This window comes from Dendropsophus ebraccatus, chromosome 2 (assembly GCF_027789765.1).
Source record: "Dendropsophus ebraccatus isolate aDenEbr1 chromosome 2, aDenEbr1.pat, whole genome shotgun sequence".
Taxonomy (NCBI): domain Eukaryota; kingdom Metazoa; phylum Chordata; class Amphibia; order Anura; family Hylidae; genus Dendropsophus; species Dendropsophus ebraccatus.
The window spans coordinates 63,045,113-63,051,893 of record NC_091455.1 but is presented as its reverse complement, the minus strand read 5'-3'; the positions used below and the strand labels follow the sequence as shown (position 1 = coordinate 63,051,893).

Sequence of the window (6,781 nt, the reverse complement as noted above, 5' to 3'; positions counted from 1 at the left end):
AATGTAATTTGCAACACAAGGTGATAAAGAGATGTCTGCCAATCATTTCCCAGGCACCTTACCGCACTGTCCAATAGTTTTATAAGATGCCGATTTCACTTCTATCAATTATGCCTTACAGTTTAAACCTCTCAGAAGTTTCACACAATTTATCTAATTGGATCACCATGTTTTATTCACCAGAGTAACTACAATTAAAACAATGTCAATTCAATATAGTTCCCAAATAAACAAGCCAACATAGGGAAGGAAATCCTGACAGTGTTCTCAATTAGTTATGAATAATTAAATGACATAAACAAAATGTAGATTCTACTTTTTATCTTATGTAAATACGACTGCATTGGAAAGTTTCAGGCGTATGCACTGAAGTAAATGAGAGCAGCAATAATTATTCCCAATATGAGGGATGCAGAACATTTCTTCCCTGTGTCCCCTGTGCTGTCCTGCAGTGCAGACTCGGTGTGATCTCTCTTTGGCATCCATAATTTAAGGCCTAGAAAACAAGAAGAGATTATGTAGAGCTCCCATGTTACTGTTTGATACTCACAGTATAATGAATAACTATGCATTGCTAATGGTAATAGAACAGTATTGTTATTTATACTATTATTATAGCTTTTATTGTGATAGTATAATAATGGTTTAATATTATAACAGTATACACAAGACTGACAACCTGCAATGTTTTCATAATTATAACAGATAATGTGAAGCTTTTCATAAGACTAATGTTCTAATACACTGTTGATGTGGGCGGAAAATAAAGTCACACTTCTGATTTATTCTGCAACTGAACCATGAAGATTTATTGGAGAACATACTTTAAAGAGGTTGTCCTGGCAAAATTAACTTGTCCCCATCCATAAGATAGAGGACAAGTAAGAGAACGCGCTAGGTGCGATCTTGGAAAGTAAAATGACAACAAAAAAAAAAATCACTATATCCAGATAGGTTTGGTCCCTACAGGGTTAGGCTATGTTCCACGGAACGGCCAGTGTCAGAAAAGATCATCCTGGATTATGTTTACTGCAGCTGAATTCGAATGCGGCCGTGCACTGAATTCCTCGCTCACAATGGAGCGTGCGGCCGGAGCTGCACACTCCATTGTGTGAACTGACAGGTTTTCTGCGGGCACTATTCATTTAAATAGTAGCCGCAGAAAACTTACATGTCAGTTTCTTGCGGCGCCGCTAGGGATCCCAGCCAGATTGTACAGTCATGGCCAAAAGTTTTGAGAATGATACAAATATAAATTTTTACAAAGTCTACTGCTTCAGTTTTTAAAATGGCAATTTACATATACTCTTCAATGTTATAAAGAGTCAGCTTAACAACAATTAGTTGCAAAGTCAATATTTGCCTAGAAAATGAACTTTATTCCCCAAAACACATTTCAACATCATTGCAGCCCTGCCTTAAAAGGACCAGCTAACATCGTTTCAGTGATTGCTCCATTAACACAGGTGTGGGTGTTGATGAGGACAGGGCTGGTCATCATTGCACTGCACAAAAATGGCCTAACAGGGAAGAGTATCGCAGCTAGAAAGATTGCACCTCAGTCAACAATCTATCGCATCATCATGAACTTTAAGGAGAGAGGTTCCATTGTTGCCAAAAAGGCTCCAGGGCGCCCAAGAAAGACCCGCAAGCACCAGGACCGTCTCTTAAAAGTGTTTTAGCTGCTGGATCGGGCTCCCAGCAGTGCAGAGCTTGCTCAGGAATAGCAGCAGGCAGGTGTGAGTACATCTGCACGCACTGTGAGGCGGAGACTCTTGGAGCAAGGCCTGGTCTCAAGGAGGGCAGCAAAGAAGCCACTTCTCTGCAGCAAAAACATCAGGGACAGACTGATATTCTGCAAAAGGTACAGGGAGGGGACTGCTGAGGACTGGGGTAAAGTCATTTTCTCTGATGAATCCCCTTTCCGATTGTTTGGGACATCTGGAAAACAGCTTATTCGGAGAAGACGAGGTGAGCGCCACCAGTCTTGTCTCATGCCAACTGGAAAGCATACTGAAACCATTCATGCGTGGGGTTGCTTCTCAGCCAAGGGAATCGGCTCTAAAAAATACAGCCATGAATAAAGAATGGTACCAGAATGTCCTCCAAGAGCAACTTCTTTCAACTGTCCAAGAGCAGTGAACAATGCCTTTTCCAGCATGATGGAGCACCTTGCCATAAAGCAAAGGTGATAACTAAATGGCTCAGGGAACAAAACATAGAGATTTGGGGTCCATGGCCTGGAAACTCCCTAGATCTTAATCCCATTGAGAACTTGTGGTCAATCATCAAGAGACGGGTGGACAAACAAAAACCAACAAATTCTGACAAAATACAAGCACTGATTGTGCAAGAATGGACTGCTATCAGTCAGGATTTGGTAGAGAAGTTGATTGAGAGCAGCCAGGGAGAATTGCAAAGGTCCTGAAGAAGGAGGGTCAACACTGCAAATATTGACTTGCTGCATTAACTCATTCTAACTGTCAATATAAGCTTTTGTTACTCATAATATGATTGCAATTATATTTCTGTATGTGATAAAAACATCTAACAAACTCACATAAAAACCAGAGGGCAGCAGATCATGTGAAAATATAATATTTGTGTCATTCTCAAAACTTTTGGCCATGACTGTATACCATACCTTAGAAGGCAGCACTGTGTAAGTTCCATAGTAATCATGGCCGTTGTTCCAACGGCTGTGATTACTACAGAACTTACGCAGTGGGAACATGGCCTTAAAGGGGTATTCTACCCAATCCGCACTCCCCCAGTGAACTCCTATGTCATGATCAGGTCTCCGGAAGAGTGATCCAGTCTCCACTTCTGAGTCAGCCTGCTAAGCCAATCATTGGCCATATGGCAGTCCCATCTCGGTCATGATTGGTTGAGTGGGCTGTCACCACCAGACAATTCTGTCTTGGAAGCGGAGGTGAGATCACTGTGCCGGGGACTTAAAGATGATATAGGAGTACACTGGGGGAGCGTGGAAAAGTAAGAATAGGTTGTTTATTATGTTCTCCCAAAAGGCTGTAACATATGAAAAGTGTACTTTGGGCGGGATACCTCTTTAAAGAGTAATAGTGGACCCAGAATCGGCAACATGGTGAAGCTTTTGGACATTATGTGCTGGGGTAATTTCCCCTGTAAGTAATTATCAGTATATAGGCTTACTTCAAAGACATGGGTTCGTCCGAAGTGAGTGCTGAGAAGCTGATCCATCTTCTGCTCCCTTGACAACCTCTTTAAGAGAAAAAAAAGTTGAGTTGAATATTTAGTGGCTAGTTTCCTAAGTTTCTATATTACCTCCAACACTTTGCCTCAAAATCTACATGAACCTAGGATCCTCTGGTAGTCTTGTGGACCAGTCCAACCCTGACTATGTAGAATTACATGATGAGTTAAAAAGTCTGTCTCTTTGAAGGAATACATTGCAGGAATGGGTTACTTATATAATCCTCTTGTACACTGACTTATGTATGTTCTTTTTCTGAACAGATCTCATCTCAACCTCAAACGTTGTCATAAAATTTGAATATGTAAATTATATGCAAAGGCAAAATCTATTGTAATATAATCCATTGTAATATAACATTTGCTCCACTATTCCTTTATTTTGGATTTTTAGTATTGTCTCTGCCATGTAAGCAGAACTATGTTTGATTAAATCACTTGTATAGCAAGGACTAAACCAAATCAATTACAGCACAGTAAAAATTATCTAGAAAACAAAGATTTTTTTACAGGAGATATTGACCTGGCTATTATGCTGACAAATAGTGAATATTCTCAATAACCATCCATATTTTAGCACATATATTTGGCTTACAGTTTCCTGCTCATTATTATATTGTATTTTATGCAACAATAACCAAACTAAATTAGCCAACAACATATTATGGCAAAAGGGATTTCAAAATGTGACTGATCACTGAATACAGGGAGTTCTCCACTAATATAATTAGCTAATAATTGGAATAATTTTCCAGCATTATTTACAAAAAAAATAACAGTAGAAAACAGACAGGCCATGCAATTATAATTATCAAAATTATAGTCATTTGGGGTTTGGATTCTACAAGTTCAAATATGTTATTATAAAGAATTTACAAACAAAGCTGCATTCAGACAAGCTCTCCCTGGACATTTGCACATCAGGTCGACAGTGCGTTTGCAGTTTTCTTCTATTTTACTTGTTTTTCAAAACGAGGATCAGATTTTAGGCTTTAGGCTTTTCTATACTATCTTCCTTCCCCTATCCTCCTAGTCGTAGAGAAACCACATGTAGCATTTGAGCTGCAAATTACTATCTGGACGTGAGTGCCCCTACCTCACTTTCTTTAAAAGCTCAGGTACACGTACCAAAGACTGTCACATATTGGACAACTGTGACCAACCATAATAATTGCACAAAATGATCAACAATAAATTATTCATTATTTATTGTTGTTTCTGTATTTTTACTTATTAATCTGTTTTCTAGAGAAAAACCCCCTGTATGCCATATAACATCAGAGGCACATGGAAATACTGGATGGAGCCATAGAAACAAAGTGAAAGACATCGCTCCATAGCGTATTTTGAACAACGTCAAAGTGGTGAAAGTAAACACATGTAAACTCTCACCTGGGCGAGTTGTGCTGATATTAGGCACTACTCTCACTGACAACATGTAGGTGAACCGCTGCGTCAAGGAGGAGCCCAGGAAAGATTACAGGACAGCCCTTCCATGACACTGGGGACTCAGAGAATCAATCCCAGAAAGGCATGTTCACAAACAAATGTGACTGCTTGGAGCCAGAGGACCGCCCACATGACTAGATAGCAGTAATTTACATACAGCGCAGGAAGTTTTCAAACATTATATTTTTTGGGGGGGGGGGGGGGATTTGTAACAAGGAGATACAGTAGATACTAAATACTTATATGTCTGGGAACACTGCTACTGGCTGTATTATACTATGTTACTAGCTTCCGGTCCGATTTTGTGGTTATTGGTTCCCTTTAAGCAGTGATAGTTACTATTTTGTAATTTACTACTCCTCTTAACCATGATCCCTGTCAAGACAGTTTTCATATCCCTAAGCAATTAAATAGTAGTTTTTAATATTCATCAGAAGTTTTTATGTGTCTCAGCACCTATAGTGCTGAAAGTGATGTCGCTACTATTGACAAAAGAGTTACCCACTGCCAGCTGGACCATGCCCACACTACTCACCACCATTACTTACTAACCGATTACCACCTAGCTAGCCCCATACTCTTCATGGCTGACTTTATGTGGACATCATGGCCATTTTTGTGAAACACTTGTTTATGTCTGAAAAGAGTTGCAATATTGGGCCATGTTCACATACGCTCCGGCCAGGATTACATTCATTCAAATACAACGCATGTTTCACATAAATCACGGCCGTTGCTGCAAATTGCAAATTTTATACTCCCAATCCCTCAAGCTAAATCCCCTTTATGGTGCGTTCACACCTACAGGATCTGCAGCTGATTTTCTGCAGCAGATTTCATTTAAATAACTGAACACAGCATCAAATCTGCTGCAGATCTGCTGCAGATCCTGTAGGTGTGAACGCACCCTTAATGGGACCCAACTAAAATATAACTTTTAATCTTACATACAAATCTGTGTATCAACTGGTAAAAAGAAATTGTTAAAAGCACAACAGTCAAACTGCTATCACATCTATATCATAAAAATCAAAGTCTGTCTGTCTGTCTGTCCCATATAGACTTTCTAAACGCCTTAACCGTTTGACCCCAAATTTGGCACACAGATACATTGGGTGCCGGGAAGGTTTTAGCGAAGGTCCCGTCCCCGCCAGATGTACAGGAGGGGAGGGGGAAGAGCGGCGCCCCATAGAGATGAATTGGAAAATCTCCACGCTGCAAACACAGGTGATATAATTAGCTGCAGCTGCCCAGAGAAAACGGCAGTTGAGAGCCTTAGCAACCAATAGGATTACTGCTTTCATTTTCAGAGGGAGTTGTGGTTGCTAGGGAAGCTGCCTCACAACAGATCCACAGAAATAAGTGGTAGACCCCCTACTCCATCTATACAGTACATGTATATACAGGGCACTACATGTATACAGGCCCCCCTACTCCATCTATACAGTACATGTATATACAGGGCACTACATGTATACAGGACACCCTACGCCATCTATACAGTACATGTATATACAGAGCACTACATGTATACAGGACCCCCTACTCTATCTATACAGTACATGTATATACAGGGCACTACATGTATACAGGACCCTGTATACCAGCCCTGACCAATACCGCCATACTGTGACTGGATAACACTGCCACACCAGACCTGACCAATACGCCTTACTGTGACTGGATAACACTGTCATATCAGACCTGACCAATACCGCCATACTGTGACTGGATAACACCGCCACACCAGACCTGACCAATACCACCATACTGTAACTGGATAACACCGCCATACCACACCTGACCAATACCGACACACTGTGACTGGATAACACCGTCATACCATACCAAATAACACCGCCACACCAGACCTGACCAATACCGCCTTACTGTGACTGGATAACACTGTCATATCAGACCTGACCAATACCGCCATACTGTGACTGGATAACACCGCCACACCAGACCTGACCAATACCACCATACTGTGACTAGATAACACTGCCATACCAGACCCGACCAATACCACCATACTGTGACTGGATAACACCGTCATACCATACCAAATAACACTGCCACACCAGACCTGACCAATACC

The 6,781-nt window shown here is 40.9% G+C and overlaps 1 long non-coding RNA gene across 1 annotated transcript; it reads right to left on the bottom strand.

The window, feature by feature from the left end:
* Positions 1-333: 333 nt before the first annotated feature.
* Positions 334-4,688, bottom strand: LOC138784482 (uncharacterized). The gene is made up of 3 exons (XR_011361854.1): positions 4,627-4,688; positions 3,175-3,243; positions 334-496 (listed from the first exon to the last, which is right to left on the bottom strand). It is a non-coding gene; the product is annotated as an uncharacterized lncRNA (long non-coding RNA).
* Between the last annotated feature and the right edge of the window lie 2,093 nt (positions 4,689-6,781).